The sequence below is a fragment of the Schistocerca serialis genome, chromosome 9 (assembly GCF_023864345.2).
Source record: "Schistocerca serialis cubense isolate TAMUIC-IGC-003099 chromosome 9, iqSchSeri2.2, whole genome shotgun sequence".
Taxonomy (NCBI): domain Eukaryota; kingdom Metazoa; phylum Arthropoda; class Insecta; order Orthoptera; family Acrididae; genus Schistocerca; species Schistocerca serialis.
The window spans coordinates 520413012-520429055 of NC_064646.1; positions in this window are offsets into that span (position 1 = coordinate 520413012).

Genomic DNA, 16044 nt, shown 5'->3' on the forward strand with positions numbered 1-16044 from the left:
GTCAATAAGAAGGTCAAAGGGATACAGTAAACCTGAAGTGAAGCATCGGAATCTAAATCTGGACTCACATGAGAGTTTCAATACAAATAAAGTGAGACTGTCAGTCCTCTTTTGCTTAAGTCGGCATTGTGCGTTTTGAATTTAATTCCGATGAAATTTCTGTGTTTCATCGTCAATAAGAAGGTCCAAGCGATACAGTAAACCTGAAGTGAAGCATCGGAATCTAAAACAGAACTCACAGGAGAGGTGCAAATCATAGAAAGTTAGAGTGTCAGTATTATTGTACTTAAGACGGCATTGTGCGTTTTGAATTTAATGCCGATGCAATCTCTGTGTTTCATCGTCAATAAAAAGGTGCAAGGTATACAGTAAACCTGAAGTGAAGCATCGGAATCTAAAACTGGACTCACATGAGAGGTTCAAAACAAAGAAGGTGAGAGTGTCAGTCCTCTTTTGCTTAAGTCGGCATTGTGCGTTTTGAATTTAATTCTGATGCAATTTCTGTGTTTCATCGTCAATAAGAAAGTCCAAGGGATACAGTAAACCTGAAGTGAAGCATCGGAATCTAAAAATGGACTAACAAGGGAGGCTCAAATCATAGAAAGTGAGAGTGTCAGTCCTCTTGTACTTAAGTCGCCATTGTGCCTTTTGTATTAAATTCGGATGCAAACTCTGTGTTTCATCGTCAATAAGAAGGTCCAAGGGAAACAGTAAACCTGAAGTGAAGCATCGGAATCTAAAACTGGACTCACTGGAGAAGTTCAAATCATAGAAAGTTCGAGTATCAGTCCTCTTGTACTTAAGTCGGCATTGTGCCTTTTGAATTTAATTCTGATGCAATTTCTGTGTTTCATCGTCAATAAGAAGGTCAAAGGGATACAGTAAACCTAAAGTGAAGCATCGGAATCTAAAACTGGACTCACCGGAGAGGTTCAAAACAAAGAAAGTCAGAGTGTCAGTCCTCTTTTGCTTAAGTCGGCATTGTGCGTTTTGAATTTAATTCCGGTGCAATTTCTGTGTTTCATCGTCAATAAGAAGGTCCAAGGGATACAGTAAACCCGAAGTGAAGCATCGGAATCTAAAACTGGACTCACAGGAGTGGTGCAAATCATAGAAAGTTAGAGTGTCAGTATTCTTGTACTTAAGTCGGCATTGTGCCCCTTTGAATTTAATTCCGATGCTATTTCAATGTTTCATTGTCAATAAAAAGGTCCAAGGGATACAGTAAACCTGAAGTGAAGCATCGGAATCTAGAACTGGACTCACAGGAGATGTTCAAATCATAGAAAGTGAGAGTGTCAGTCCTCTTGTACTTAAGCCGCCATTGTGCCTTTTGAATTAAATTCGGATGCAATTTCTGTTTTCATCGTCAATAAGAAGGTCCAAGGGATACAGTAAACCTGAAGTAAAGCATCGGAATCTAAAACTGGACTGACAGGAGAGGTTCAAATCATAGAAAGTTAGAGTGTCAGTCCTCTTGTACTTAAGTCGCCATTGTGCCTTTTGTATTAAATCCGGATGCAAACTCTGTGTTTCATCGTCAATAAGAAGGTCAAAGGGATACTGTTAACCTGAAGTGAAGCATCGGAATCTAAAACTGGACTCACAGGAGAGGTTCAAAACAAAGAAAGTGAGAGTGTCAGGCCTCTTTTGCTTAAGTCGGCATTGTGCGTTTTGAATTCAATTCCGATGCAATTTCTGTGTATCATCGTCAATAAGAAGGTCCAAGGGATACAGTAAACCTGAAGTGAAGCATCGGAATCTAAATCTGAGCTCACAGGAGAGGTTCGAATCATAGAAAGTGAGAGTGTCAGTCCTCTTGTACTAATGTCGGCATTGTGCCATTTGTATTAAATTCGGATGCAATTTCTGTTTTTCATCGTCAATAAGAAGGTCCAAGGGATACAGTAAACCTGAAGTGAAGCATCGGAATCTAAAACTGGACTCACAGGATAGGTTCAAATCATAGAAAGTGAGAGTGTCAGTCCCCTTGTACTTAAGTCGCCATTGTGCCTTTTGTATTAAATTCGGATGCAATTTCTGTGTTTCATCGTCAATAAGAAGGTCCAAGGGATACAGTAAACCTGAAGTGAAGCATCGGAATCTAAACCTGGACTCACAGGAGACGTTCAAATCATAGAAAGTAAGAGTGTGAGTCCTCTTGTAATTAAGTCGGCATTGTGCCTTTTGTATTAAATCCGGATGCAAACTCTGTGTTTCATCGTCAATAAGAAGGTCAAAGGGATACAGTAAACCTGAAGTGAAGCATCGGAATCTAAAACTGGACTCACAGGAGAGGTTCAAAACAAAGTAATTGAGAGTTTAGGCCTCTTTTGCTTAATTCGCCATTGTGCGTTTTGAATTTAATTCCAATGCAATTTCTGTGTTTCATCGTCAATAAGAAGGTCCGAGGGATACAGTAAACCTGAAGTGAAGCATCGGAATCTAAATCTGTCCTCACAGGAGAGGTTCGAATCATAGAAAGTGAGAGTGTCACTCCTCTTGTACTTAAGTCGGCATTGTGCCATTTGTATGAAATTCGGATGCAATTTCTGTGTTTCATCGTCAATAGGAAGGTCCAAGGGAAACAGTAAACCTGAAGTGAAGCATCGGAATCTAAAATTGGACTCACTGGAGAAGTTCAAATCATAGAAAGTTAGAGTGTCAGTCCTCTTGTACTTAAGTCGGCATTGTGCCTTTTGAATTTAATTCTGATGCAATTTCTGTTTTCATCGTCCATAAGAAAGTCCAAGGGATACAGTAAACCTGAAGTAAAGCATCGGAATCTAAAACTGGACTCACAGGAGAGGTTCAAAACAAAGAAAGTCAGAGTGTCAGTCCTGTTTTGCTTAAGTCGGCATTGTGCGTTTTGAATTTAATTCCGGTGCAATTTCTGCGTTTCATCGTCAATAAGAAGGTCCAAGGGATACAGTAAAAGTGAAGTGAAGCATCGGAATCTAAATCTGGACTCACATGAGAGTTTCAATACAAATAAAGTGAGACTGTCAGTCCTCTTTTGCTTAAGTCGGCATTGTGCGTTTTGAATTTAATTCCGATGAAATTTCTGTGTTTCATCGTCAATAAGAAGGTCCAAGCGATACAGTAAACCTGAAGTGAAGCATCGGAATCTAAAACAGGACTCACAGGAGAGGTGCAAATCATAGAAAGTTAGAGTGTCAGTATTATTGTACTTAAGACGGCATTGTGCGTTTTGAATTTAATGCCGATGCAATCTCTGTGTTTCATCGTCAATAAAAAGGTGCAAGGTATACAGTAAACCTGAAGTGAAGCATCGGAATCTAAAACTGGACTCACATGAGAGGTTCAAAACAAAGAAGGTGAGAGTGTCAGTCCTCTTTTGCTTAAGTCGGCATTGTGCGTTTTGAATTTAATTCTGATGCAATTTCTGTGTTTCATCGTCAATAAGAAAGTCCAAGGGATACAGTAAACCTGAAGTGAAGCATCGAAATCTAAAAATGGACTAACAAGGGAGGCTCAAATCATAGAAAGTGAGAGTGTCAGTCCTCTTGTACTTAAGTCGCCATTGTGCCTTTTGTATTAAATTCGGATGCAAACTCTGTGTTTCATCGTCAATAAGAAGGTCCAAGGGAAACAGTAAACCTGAAGTGAAGCATCGGAATCTAAAACTGGACTCACTGGAGAAGTTCAAATCATAGAAAGTTCGAGTATCAGTCCTCTTGTACTTAAGTCGGCATTGTGCCTTTTGAATTTAATTCTGATGCAATTTCTGTGTTTCATCGTCAATAAGAAGGTCAAAGGGATACAGTAAACCTGAAGTGAAGCATCGGAATCTAAAACTGGACTCACCGGAGAGGTTCAAAACAAAGAAAGTCAGAGTGTCAGTCCTCTTTTGCTTAAGTCGGCATTGTGCGTTTTGAATTTAATTCCGGTGCAATTTCTGTGTTTCATCGTCAATAAGAAGGTCCAAGGGATACAGTAAACCTGAAGTGAAGCATCGGAATCTAAAACTGGACTCACAGGAGTGGTGCAAATCATAGAAAGTTAGAGTGTCAGTATTCTTGTACTTAAGTCGGCATTGTGCCCCTTTGAATTTAATTCCGATGCTATTTCAATGTTTCATTGTCAATAAAAAGGTCCAAGGGATACAGTAAACCTGAAGTGAAGCATCGGAATCTAGAACTGGACTCACAGGAGATGTTCAAATCATAGAAAGTGAGAGTGTCAGTCCTCTTGTACTTAAGCCGCCATTGTGCCTTTTGAATTAAATTCGGATGCAATTTCTGTTTTCATCGTCAATAAGAAGGTCCAAGGGATACAGTAAACCTGAAGTAAAGCATCGGAATCTAAAACTGGACTGACAGGAGAGGTTCAAATCATAGAAAGTTAGAGTGTCAGTCCTCTTGTACTTAAGTAGCCATTGTGCCTTTTGTATTAAATCCGGATGCAAACTTGTGTTTCATCGTCAATAAGAAGGTCAAAGGGATACTGTTAACCTGAAGTGAAGCATCGGAATCTAAAACTGGACTCACAGGAGAGGTTCAAAACAAAGAAAGTGAGAGTGTCAGGCCTCTTTTGCTTAAGTCGGCATTGTGCGTTTTGAATTCAATTCCGATGCAATTTCTGTGTATCATCGTCAATAAGAAGGTCCAAGGGATACAGTAAACCTGAAGTGAAGCATCGGAATCTAAATCTGAGCTCACAGGAGAGGTTCGAATCATAGAAAGTGAGAGTGTCAGTCCTCTTGTACTAATGTCGGCATTGTGCCATTTGTATTAAATTCGGATGCAATTTCTGTGTTTCATCGTCAATAAGAAGGTCCAAGGGATACAGTAAACCTGAAGTGAAGCATCGGAATCTAAAACTGGACTCACAGGATAGGTTCAAATCATAGAAAGTGAGAGTGTCAGTCCCCTTGTACTTAAGTCGCCATTGTGCCTTTTGTATTAAATTCGGATGCAATTTCTGTGTTTCATCGTCAATAAGAAGGTCCAAGGGATACAGTAAACCTGAAGTGAAGCATCGGAATCTAAACCTGGACTCACAGGAGAGGTTCAAATCATAGAAAGTAAGAGTGTGAGTCCTCTTGTAATTAAGTCGGCATTGTGCCTTTTGTATTAAATCCGGATGCAAACTCTGTGTTTCATCGTCAATAAGAAGGTCAAAGGGATACAGTAAACCTGAAGTGAAGCATCGGAATCTAAAACTGGACTCACAGGAGAGGTTCAAAACAAAGTAATTGAGAGTTTAGGCCTCTTTTGCTTAATTCGCCATTGTGCGTTTTGAATTTAATTCCAATGCAATTTCTGTGTTTCATCGTCAATAAGAAGGTCCGAGGGATACAGTAAACCTGAAGTGAAGCATCGGAATCTAAATCTGTCCTCACAGGAGAGGTTCGAATCATAGAAAGTGAGAGTGTCACTCCTCTTGTACTTAAGTCGGCATTGTGCCATTTGTATTAAATTCGGATGCAATTTCTGTGTTTCATCGTCAATAGGAAGGTCCAAGGGAAACAGTAAACCTGAAGTGAAGCATCGGAATCTAAAATTGGACTCACTGGAGAAGTTCAAATCATAGAAAGTTAGAGTGTCAGTCCTCTTGTACTTAAGTCGGCATTGTGCCTTTTGAATTTAATTCTGATGCAATTTCGGTTTTCATCGTCCATAAGAAAGTCCAAGGGATACAGTAAACCTGAAGTAAAGCATCGGAATCTAAAACTGGACTCACAGGAGAGGTTCAAAACAAAGAAAGTCAGAGTGTCAGTCCTGTTTTGCTTAAGTCGGCATTGTGCGTTTTGAATTTAATTCCGGTGCAATTTCTGCGTTTCATCGTCAATAAGAAGGTCCAAGGGATACAGTAAACCTGAAGTGAAGCATCGGAATCTGAAACTGGACTCACAGGAGTGGTGCAAATCATAGAAAGTTAGAGTGTCAGTATTCTTGTACTTAAGACGGCATTGTGCCTTTTGAATTTAATTCCGATGCAATTTCTGTGTTTCATCGTCAATAAGAAGGAGCAAGGTATACAGTAAACCTGAAGTGAAGCATCGGAATCTAAAACTGGACTCACATGAGAGGTTCAAAACAAAGAAAGTGAGAGTGTCAGTCCTCTTTTGCTTAAGTCGGCATTGTGCGTTTTGAATTTAATTCTGATGCAATTTCTGTGTTTCATCGTCAATAAGAAAGTCCAAGGGATACGGTAAACCTGAAGTGAAGCATCGGAATCTAAAACTGGACTAACAAGGGAGGCTCAAATCATAGAAAGTGAGAGTGTCAGTCCTCTTGTACTTAAGTCGCCATTGTGCCTTTTGTATTAAATTCGGATGCAAACTCTGTGTTTCGTCGTCAATAAGAAGGTCCAAGGGAAACAGTAAACATGAAGTGAAGCATCGGAATCTAAAACTGGACTTACTGGAGAAGTTCAAATCATAGAAAGTTCGAGTATCAGTCCTCTTGTACTTAAGTCGGCATTGTGCCTTTTGAATTTAATTCTGATGCAATTTCTGTGTTTCATCGTCAGTAAGAAGGTCAAAGGGATACAGTAAACCTGAAGTGAAGCATCGGAATCTAAAAATGGACTAACAAGGGAGGCTCAAATCATAGGAAGTGAGAGTGTCAGTCCTCTTGTACTTAAGTCGCCATTGTGCCTTTTGTATTAAATTCGGATGCAAACTCTGTTTTTCATCGTCAATAAGAAGGTCCAAGGGAAACAGTAAACCTGAAGTGAAGCATCAGAATCTAAAACTGGACTCACTGGAAAAGTTCAAATCATAGAAAGTTCGAGTATCAGTCCTCTTGTACTTAAGTCGGCATTGTGCCTTTTGAATTTAATTCTGATGCAATTTCTGTGTTTCATCGTCAATAAGAAGGTCAAAGGGATACAGTAAACCTGAAGTGAAGCATCGGAATCTAAAACTGGACTCACAGGAGAGGTTCAAAACAAAGAAAGTCAGAGTGTCAGTCCTCTTTTGCTTAAGTCGGCATTGTGCGTTTTGAATTTAATTCCGGTGCAATTCCTGTGTTTCATCGTCAATAAGAAGGTCCAAGGGATACAGTAAACCTGAAGTGAAGCATCGGAATCTAAAACTGGACTCACAGGAGTGGTGCAAATCATAGAAAGTTAGAGTGTCAGTATTCTTGTACTTAAGTCGGCATTGTGCCCCTTTGAATTTAATTCCGATGCTATTTCAATGTTTCATTGTCAATAAAAAGGTCCAAGGGATACAGTAAACCTGAAGTGAAGCATCGGAATCTAGAACTGGACTCACAGGAGATGTTCAAATCATAGAAAGTGAGAGTGTCTGTCCTCTTGTACTTAAGCCGCCATTGTGCCTTTTGAATTAAATTCGGATGCAATTTCTGTTTTCATCGTCAATAAGAAGGTCCAAGGGATACAGTAAACCTGAAGTAAAGCATCGGAATCTAAAACTGGACTCACAGGAGAGGTTCAAATCATAGAAAGTTAGAGTGTCAGTCCTCTTGTACTTAAGTCGCCATTGTGCCTTTTGTATTAAATCCGGATGCAAACTCTGTGTTCCATCGTCAATAAGAAGGTCAAATGGATACTGTAAACCTGAAGTGAAGCATCGGAATCTAAAACTGGACTCACAGGAGAGGTTCAAAACAAAGAAAGTGAGAGTGTCAGGCCTCTTTTGCTTAAGTCGGCATTGTGCGTTTTGAATTCAATTCCGATGCAATTTCTGTGTATCATCGTCAATAAGAAGGTCCAAGGGATACAGTAAACCTGAAGTGAAGCATCGGAATCTAAATCTGACCTCACAGGAGAGGTTCGAATCATAGAAAGTGAGAGTGTCAGTCCTCTTGTACTTAAGTCGGCATTGTGCCATATGTATTAAATTCGGATGCAATTTCTGTGTTTCATCGTCAATAAGAAGGTCCAAGGGATACAGTAAACCTGAAGTGAAGCATCGGAATCTAAAACTGGACTCACAGGAGAGGTTCAAATCATAGAAAGTTAGTGTGTCAGTCCTCTTGTACTTAAATCGGCATTGTGCCATTTGTATTAAATTCGGATGCAATTTCTGTGTTTCATCGTCAATAAGAAGGTCCAAGGAATACAGTAAACCTGAAGTGAAGCATCGGAATCTAAAACTGGACTCACAGGATAGGTTCAAATCATAGAAAGTGAGAGTGTCAGTCCCCTTGTACTTAAGTCGCCATTGTGCCTTTTGTATTAATTTCGGATGCATTTCTGTGTTTCATCGTCAATAAGAAGGTCCAAGGGATACAGTAAACCTGAAGTGAAGCATCGGAATCTAAACCTGGACTCACAGGAGAGGTTCAAAACAAAGAAAGTGAGAGTGTCAGGCCTCTTTTGCTTAAGTCGGCATTGTGCGTTTTGAATTTAATTCCGATGCAAATTCTGTGTTTCATCGACAATAAGAAGGTCCAAGGGATACAGTAAACCTGAAGTGAAGCATCGGAATCTAAATCTGACCTCACAGGAGAGGTTCGAATCATAGAAAGTGAGAGTGTCATTCCTCTTGTACTTAAGTCTTCATTGTGCCATTTGTATTAAATTCGGATGCAATTTCTGTGTTTCATCGTCAATAAGAAGGTCCAAGGGATACAGTAAACCTGAAGTGAAGCATCGGAATCTAAAACTGGACTCACAGGAAAGGTTGTAATCATAGAAAGATAGAGTGTCAGTCCTCTTGTAATTAAGTCGGCATTGTGAGTTTTGTATTAAATTCGGATGCAAACTCTGTGTTTCATCGTCAATAGGAAGGTCCAAGGGAAACAGTAAACCTGAAGTGAAGCATCGGAATCTAAAACTGGACTCACTGGAGAAGTTCCAATCATAGAAAGTTAGAGTGTCAGTCCTCCTATACTTAAGTCGGCATTGTGCCTTTTGAATTTAATTCTGATGCAATTTCTGTGTTTCATCGTCAATAAGAAGGTCAAAGGGATACAGTAAACCTGAAGTGAAGCATCGGAATCTAAAACTGAACTCACATGAGAGGTTCAAAACAAAGAAAGTGAGAGTGTCAGTCCTCTTTTGCTTAAGTCGGCATTGTGCGTTTTGAATTTAATTCCGATGCAATTTCTGTGTTTCATCGTCAATAAGAAGGTCCAAGGGATACAGTAAACCTGAAGTGAAGCATCGGAATCTAAAACTGGACACACAGGAGAGGTGCAAATCATAGAAAGTTAGAGTGTCAGTATTCTTGTACTTAAGACGGCGTTGAGCCTTTTGAATTTAATTTCGATGCAATTTCTGTGTTTCTTCGTCAATAAGAAGGTGCAAGGTATACTGGAAACCTGAAGTGAAGCATCGGAATTTAAATCTGACCTCACAGGAGAGGTTCGAATCATAGAAAGTGAGAGTGTCAGTCCTCTTGTACTTAAGTCGCCATTGTGCCTTTTGTATTAAATTCGGATGCAATTTCTGTTTTCATCGTCCATAATAAGGTCCAAGGGATACAGTAAACCTGAAGTAAAGCATCGGAATCTAAATCTGACCTCACAGGAGAGGTTCGAATCATAGAAAGTGAGAGTGTCAGTCCTCTTGTACTTAAGTCGGCATTGTGCCATATGTATTAAATTCGGATGCAATTTCTGTGTTTCATCGTCAATAAGAAGGTCCAAGGGATACAGTAAACCTGAAGTGAAGCATCGGAATCTAAAACTGGACTCACAGGAGAGGTTCAAATCATAGAAAGTTAGTGTGTCAGTCCTCTTGTACTTAAATCGGCATTGTGCCATTTGTATTAAATTCGGATGCAATTTCTGTGTTTCATCGTCAATAAGAAGGTCCAAGGAATACAGTAAACCTGAAGTGAAGCATCGGAATCTAAAACTGGACTCACAGGATAGGTTCAAATCATAGAAAGTGAGAGTGTCAGTCCCCTTGTACTTAAGTCGCCATTGTGCCTTTTGTATTAATTTCGGATGCATTTCTGTGTTTCATCGTCAATAAGAAGGTCCAAGGGATACAGTAAACCTGAAGTGAAGCATCGGAATCTAAACCTGGACTCACAGGAGAGGTTCAAAACAAAGAAAGTGAGAGTGTCAGGCCTCTTTTGCTTAAGTCGGCATTGTGCGTTTTGAATTTAATTCCGATGCAAATTCTGTGTTTCATCGACAATAAGAAGGTCCAAGGGATACAGTAAACCTGAAGTGAAGCATCGGAATCTAAATCTGACCTCACAGGAGAGGTTCGAATCATAGAAAGTGAGAGTGTCATTCCTCTTGTACTTAAGTCTTCATTGTGCCATTTGTATTAAATTCGGATGCAATTTCTGTGTTTCATCGTCAATAAGAAGGTCCAAGGGATACAGTAAACCTGAAGTGAAGCATCGGAATCTAAAACTGGACTCACAGGAAAGGTTGTAATCATAGAAAGATAGAGTGTCAGTCCTCTTGTAATTAAGTCGGCATTGTGAGTTTTGTATTAAATTCGGATGCAAACTCTGTGTTTCATCGTCAATAGGAAGGTCCAAGGGAAACAGTAAACCTGAAGTGAAGCATCGGAATCTAAAACTGGACTCACTGGAGAAGTTCCAATCATAGAAAGTTAGAGTGTCAGTCCTCCTATACTTAAGTCGGCATTGTGCCTTTTGAATTTAATTCTGATGCAATTTCTGTGTTTCATCGTCAATAAGAAGGTCAAAGGGATACAGTAAACCTGAAGTGAAGCATCGGAATCTAAAACTGAACTCACATGAGAGGTTCAAAACAAAGAAAGTGAGAGTGTCAGTCCTCTTTTGCTTAAGTCGGCATTGTGCGTTTTGAATTTAATTCCGATGCAATTTCTGTGTTTCATCGTCAATAAGAAGGTCCAAGGGATACAGTAAACCTGAAGTGAAGCATCGGAATCTAAAACTGGACACACAGGAGAGGTGCAAATCATAGAAAGTTAGAGTGTCAGTATTCTTGTACTTAAGACGGCGTTGAGCATTTTGAATTTAATTTCGATGCAATTTCTGTGTTTCTTCGTCAATAAGAAGGTGCAAGGTATACTGGAAACCTGAAGTGAAGCATCGGAATTTAAATCTGACCTCACAGGAGAGGTTCGAATCATAGAAAGTGAGAGTGTCAGTCCTCTTGTACTTAAGTCGCCATTGTGCCTTTTGTATTAAATTCGGATGCAATTTCTGTTTTCATCGTCCATAATAAGGTCCAAGGGATACAGTAAACCTGAAGTAAAGCATCGGAATCTAAAACTGGACTCACAGGAGAGGTTCAAATCATAGAAAGTTAGAGTGTCAGTCCTCTTGTACTTAAATCGGCATTGTGCCTTTTGTATTAAATCCGGATGCAAACTCTGTGTTTCATCGTCAATAAGAAGGTCAAAGGGATACAGTAAACCTGAAGTGAAGCATCGGAATCTAAAACTGGACCCACATGAGAGTTTCAAAACAAAGAAAGTGAGAGTGTCAGTCCTCTTTTGCTTAAGTCGGCATTGTGCGTTTTGAATTTAATTCCGATGCAATTTCTATGTTTCATCGTCAATAAGAAGGTCCAAGCGATACAGTAAACCTGAAGTGAAGCATCGGAATCTAAAACAGGACTCACAGGAGAGGTGCAAATCATAGAAAGTTAGAGTGTCAGTATTATTGTACTTAAGACGGCATTATGCGTTTTGAATTTAATTCCGATGCAATTTCTGTGTTTCATCGTCAATAAGAAGGTGCAAGGTATACAGTAAACCTGAAGTGAAGCATCGGAATCTAAAACTGGACTCACATGAGAGGTTCAAAACAAAGAAAGTGAGAGTGTCAGTCCTCTTTTGCTTAAGTCGGCATTGTGCGTTTTGAATTTAATTCTGATGCAATTTCTGTGTTTCATCGTCAATAAGAAAGTCCAAGGGATACAGTAAACCTGAAGTGAAGCATCGGAATCTAAAACTGGACTAACAAGGGAGGCTCAAATCATAGAAAGTGAGAGTGTCAGTCCTCTTGTACTTAAGTCGCCATTGTGCCTTTTGTATTAAATTCGGATGCAAACTCTGTGTTTCATCGTCAATAAGAAGGTCCAAATGAAACAGTAAACCTGATGTGAAGCATCGGAATCTAAAACTGGACTCACTGGAGAAGTTCAAATCATAGAAAGTTCGAGTATCAGTCCTCTTGTACTTAAGTCGGCATTGTGCCTTTTGAGTTTAATTCTGATGCAATTTCTGTGTTTCATCGTCAATAAGAAGGTCAAAGGGATACAGTAAACCTGAAGTGAAGCATCGGAATCTAAATCTGGACTCACAGGAGAGGTTCAAAACAAAGAAAGTCAGAGTGTCAGTCCTCTTTTGCTTAAGTCGGCATTGTGCGTTTTGAATTTAATTCCGGTGCAATTTCTGTGTTTCATCGTCAATAAGAAGGTACAAGGGATACAGTAAACCTGAAGTGAAGCATCGGAATCTAAAACTGGACTCACAGGAGTGGTGCAAATCATAGAAAGTTAGAGTGTCAGTATTCTTGTACTTAAGTCGGCATTGTGCCCCTTTGAATTTAATTCCGATGCTATTTCTGTGTTTCATTGTCAATAAAAAGGTCCAAGGGATACAGTAGACCTGAAGTGAAGCACCGGAATCTAGAACTGGACTCACAGGAGATGTTCAAATCATAGAAAGTGAGAGTGTCAGTCCTCTTGTACTTAAGCCGCCATTGTGCCTTTTGTATTAAATTCGGATGCAATTTCTGTTTTCATCGTCAATAAGAAGGTCCAAGGGATACAGTAAACCTGAAGTAAAGCATCGGAATCTAAAACTGGACTCACAGGAGAGGTTCAAATCATAGAAAGTTAGAGTGTCTGTCCTCTTGTACTTAAGTCGCCATTGTGCCTTTTGTATTAAGTCCGGATGCAAACTCTGTGTTTCATCGTCAATAAGAAGGTCAAAGGGATACAGTAAACCTGAAGTGAAGCATCGGAATCTAAAACTGGACTCACAGGAGAGGTTCAAAACAAAGAAAGTGAGAGTGTCAGGCCTCTTTTGCTTAAGTCGGCATTGTGCGTTTTGAATTCAATTCCGATGCAATTTCTGTGTATCATCGTCAATAAGAAGGTCCAAGGGATACAGTAAACCTGAAGTGAAGCATCGGAATCTAAAACTGGACCCACATGAGAGTTTCAAAACAAAGAAAGTGAGAGTGTCAGTCCTCTTTTGCTTAAGTCGGCATTGTGCGTTTTGAATTTAATTCCGATGCAATTTCTATGTTTCATCGTCAATAAGAAGGTCCAAGCGATACAGTAAACCTGAAGTGAAGCATCGGAATCTAAAACAGGACTCACAGGAGAGGTGCAAATCATAGAAAGTTAGAGTGTCAGTATTATTGTACTTAAGACGGCATTATGCGTTTTGAATTTAATTCCGATGCAATTTCTGTGTTTCATCGTCAATAAGAAGGTGCAAGGTATACAGTAAACCTGAAGTGAAGCATCGGAATCTAAAACTGGACTCACATGAGAGGTTCAAAACAAAGAAAGTGAGAGTGTCAGTCCTCTTTTGCTTAAGTCGGCATTGTGCGTTTTGAATTTAATTCTGATGCAATTTCTGTGTTTCATCGTCAATAAGAAAGTCCAAGGGATACGGTAAACCTGAAGTGAAGCATCGGAATCTAAAACTGGACTAACAAGGGAGGCTCAAATCATAGAAAGTGAGAGTGTCAGTCCTCTTGTACTTAAGTCGCCATTGTGCCTTTTGTATTAAATTCGGATGCAAACTCTGTGTTTCGTCGTCAATAAGAAGGTCCAAGGGAAACAGTAAACATGAAGTGAAGCATCGGAATCTAAAACTGGACTTACTGGAGAAGTTCAAATCATAGAAAGTTCGAGTATCAGTCCTCTTGTACTTAAGTCGGCATTGTGCCTTTTGAATTTAATTCTGATGCAATTTCTGTGTTTCATCGTCAATAAGAAGGTCAAAGGGATACAGTAAACCTGAAGTGAAGCATCGGAATCTAAAACTGGACTCACAGGAGAGGTTCAAAACAAAGAATGTCAGAGTGTCAGTCCTCTTTTGCTTAAGTCGGCATTGTGCGTTTTGAATTTAATTCCGGTGCAATTTCTGTGTTTCATCGTAAATAAGAAGGTACAAGGGATACAGTAAACCTGAAGTGAAGCATCGGAATCTAAAACTGGACTCACAGGAGTGGTGCAAATCATAGAAAGTTAGAGTGTCAGTATTCTTGTACTTAAGTCGGCATTGTGCCCCTTTGAATTTAATTCCGATGCTATTTCTGTGTTTCATTGTCAATAAAAAGGTCCAAGGGATACAGTAGACCTGAAGTGAAGCACCGGAATCTAGAACTGGACTCACAGGAGATGTTCAAATCATAGAAAGTGAGAGTGTCAGTCCTCTTGTACTTAAGCCGCCATTGTGCCTTTTGTATTAAATTCGGATGCAATTTCTGTTTTCATCGTCAATAAGAAGGTCCAAGGGATACAGTAAACCTGAAGTAAAGCATTGGAATCTAAAACTGGACACACAGGAGAGGTTCAAATCATAGAAAGTTAGAGTGTCAGTCCTCTTGTACTTAAGTCGCCATTGTGCCTTTTGTATTAAGTCCGGATGCAAACTCTGTGTTTCATCGTCAATAACAAGGTCAAAGGGATACAGTAAACCTGAAGTGAAGCATCGGAATCTAAAACTGGACTCACAGGAGAGGTTCAAAACAAAGAAAGTGAGAGTGTCAGGCCTCTTTTGCTTAAGTCGGCATTGTGCGTTTTGAATTCAATTCCGATGCAATTTCTGTGTATCATCGTCAATAAGAAGGTCCAAGGGATACAGTAAACCTGAAGTGAAGCATCGGAATCTAAATCTGACCTCACAGGAGAGGTTCGAATCATAGAAAGTGAGAGTGTCAGTCCTCTTGTACTTAAGTCGGCATTGTGCCATTTGTATTACATTCGGATGCAATTTCTGTGTTTCATCGTCAATAAGAAGGTCCAAGGGATACAGTAAACCTGAAGTGAAGCATCGGAATCTAAAACTGGACTCACAGGAGAGGTTCATATCATAGAAAGTTAGTGTGTCAGTCCTCTTGTACTTAAATCGGCATTGTGCCATTTGTATTCAATTCGGATGCAATTTCTGTGTTTCATCGTCAATAAGAAGGTCCAAGGGATACAGTAAACCAGAAGTGAAGCATCGGAATCTAAAACTGGACTCACAGGATAGGTTCAAATCATAGAAAGTGAGAGTGTCAGTCCCCTTGTACTTAAGTCGCCATTGTGCCTTTTGTATTAAATTCGGATGCAATTTCTGTGTTTCATCGTCAATAAGAAGGTCCAAGGGATACAGTAAACCTGAAGTGAAGCATCGGAATCTAAAACTGGACTCACAGGAGAGGTTCAAATCATAGAAAGTAAGAGTGTGAGTCCTCTTGTAATTAAGTCGGCATTGTGCCTTTTGTATTAATTTCGGATGCAAACTCTGTGTTTCATCGTCAATAAGAAGGTCCAAGGGAAACAGTGAACTTGAAGTGAAGCATCGGAATCTAAAACTGGAGTCACTGGAGAAGTTCAAATCATAGAAAGTTAGAGTGTCAATCCTCTTGTACTTAAGTCGGCATTGTGCCTTTTGAATTTAATTCTGATGCAATTTCTGTGTTTCATCGTCAATCAGAAGGTCCAAGGGATACAGTAAACCTGAAGGGAAGCATCGGAATCTAAAACTGGACTCACAGGAGAGGTTCAAAACAAAGAAAGTGAGAGTGTCAGGCCTCTTTTGCTTAAGTCGGCATTGTGCGTTTTGAATTTAATTCCGATGCAAATTCTGTGTTTCATCGTCAATAAGAAGGTCCAAGGGATACACTAAACCTGAAGTGAAGCATCGGAATCTAAATCTGACCTCACAGGAGAGGTTCGAATCATAGAAAGTGAGAGTGTCATTCCTCTTGTACTTAAGTCTTCATTGTGCCATTTGTATTAAATTCGGATGCAATTTCTGTGTTTCATCGTCAATAAGAAGGTCCAAGGGATACAGTAAACCTGAAGTGAAGCATCGGAATCTAAAACTGGACTCACAGGAAAGGTTGTAATCATAGAAAGTTAGAGTGTCAGTCCTCTTGTAATTAAGTCGGCATTGTGCCTTTTGTATTAAATTCGG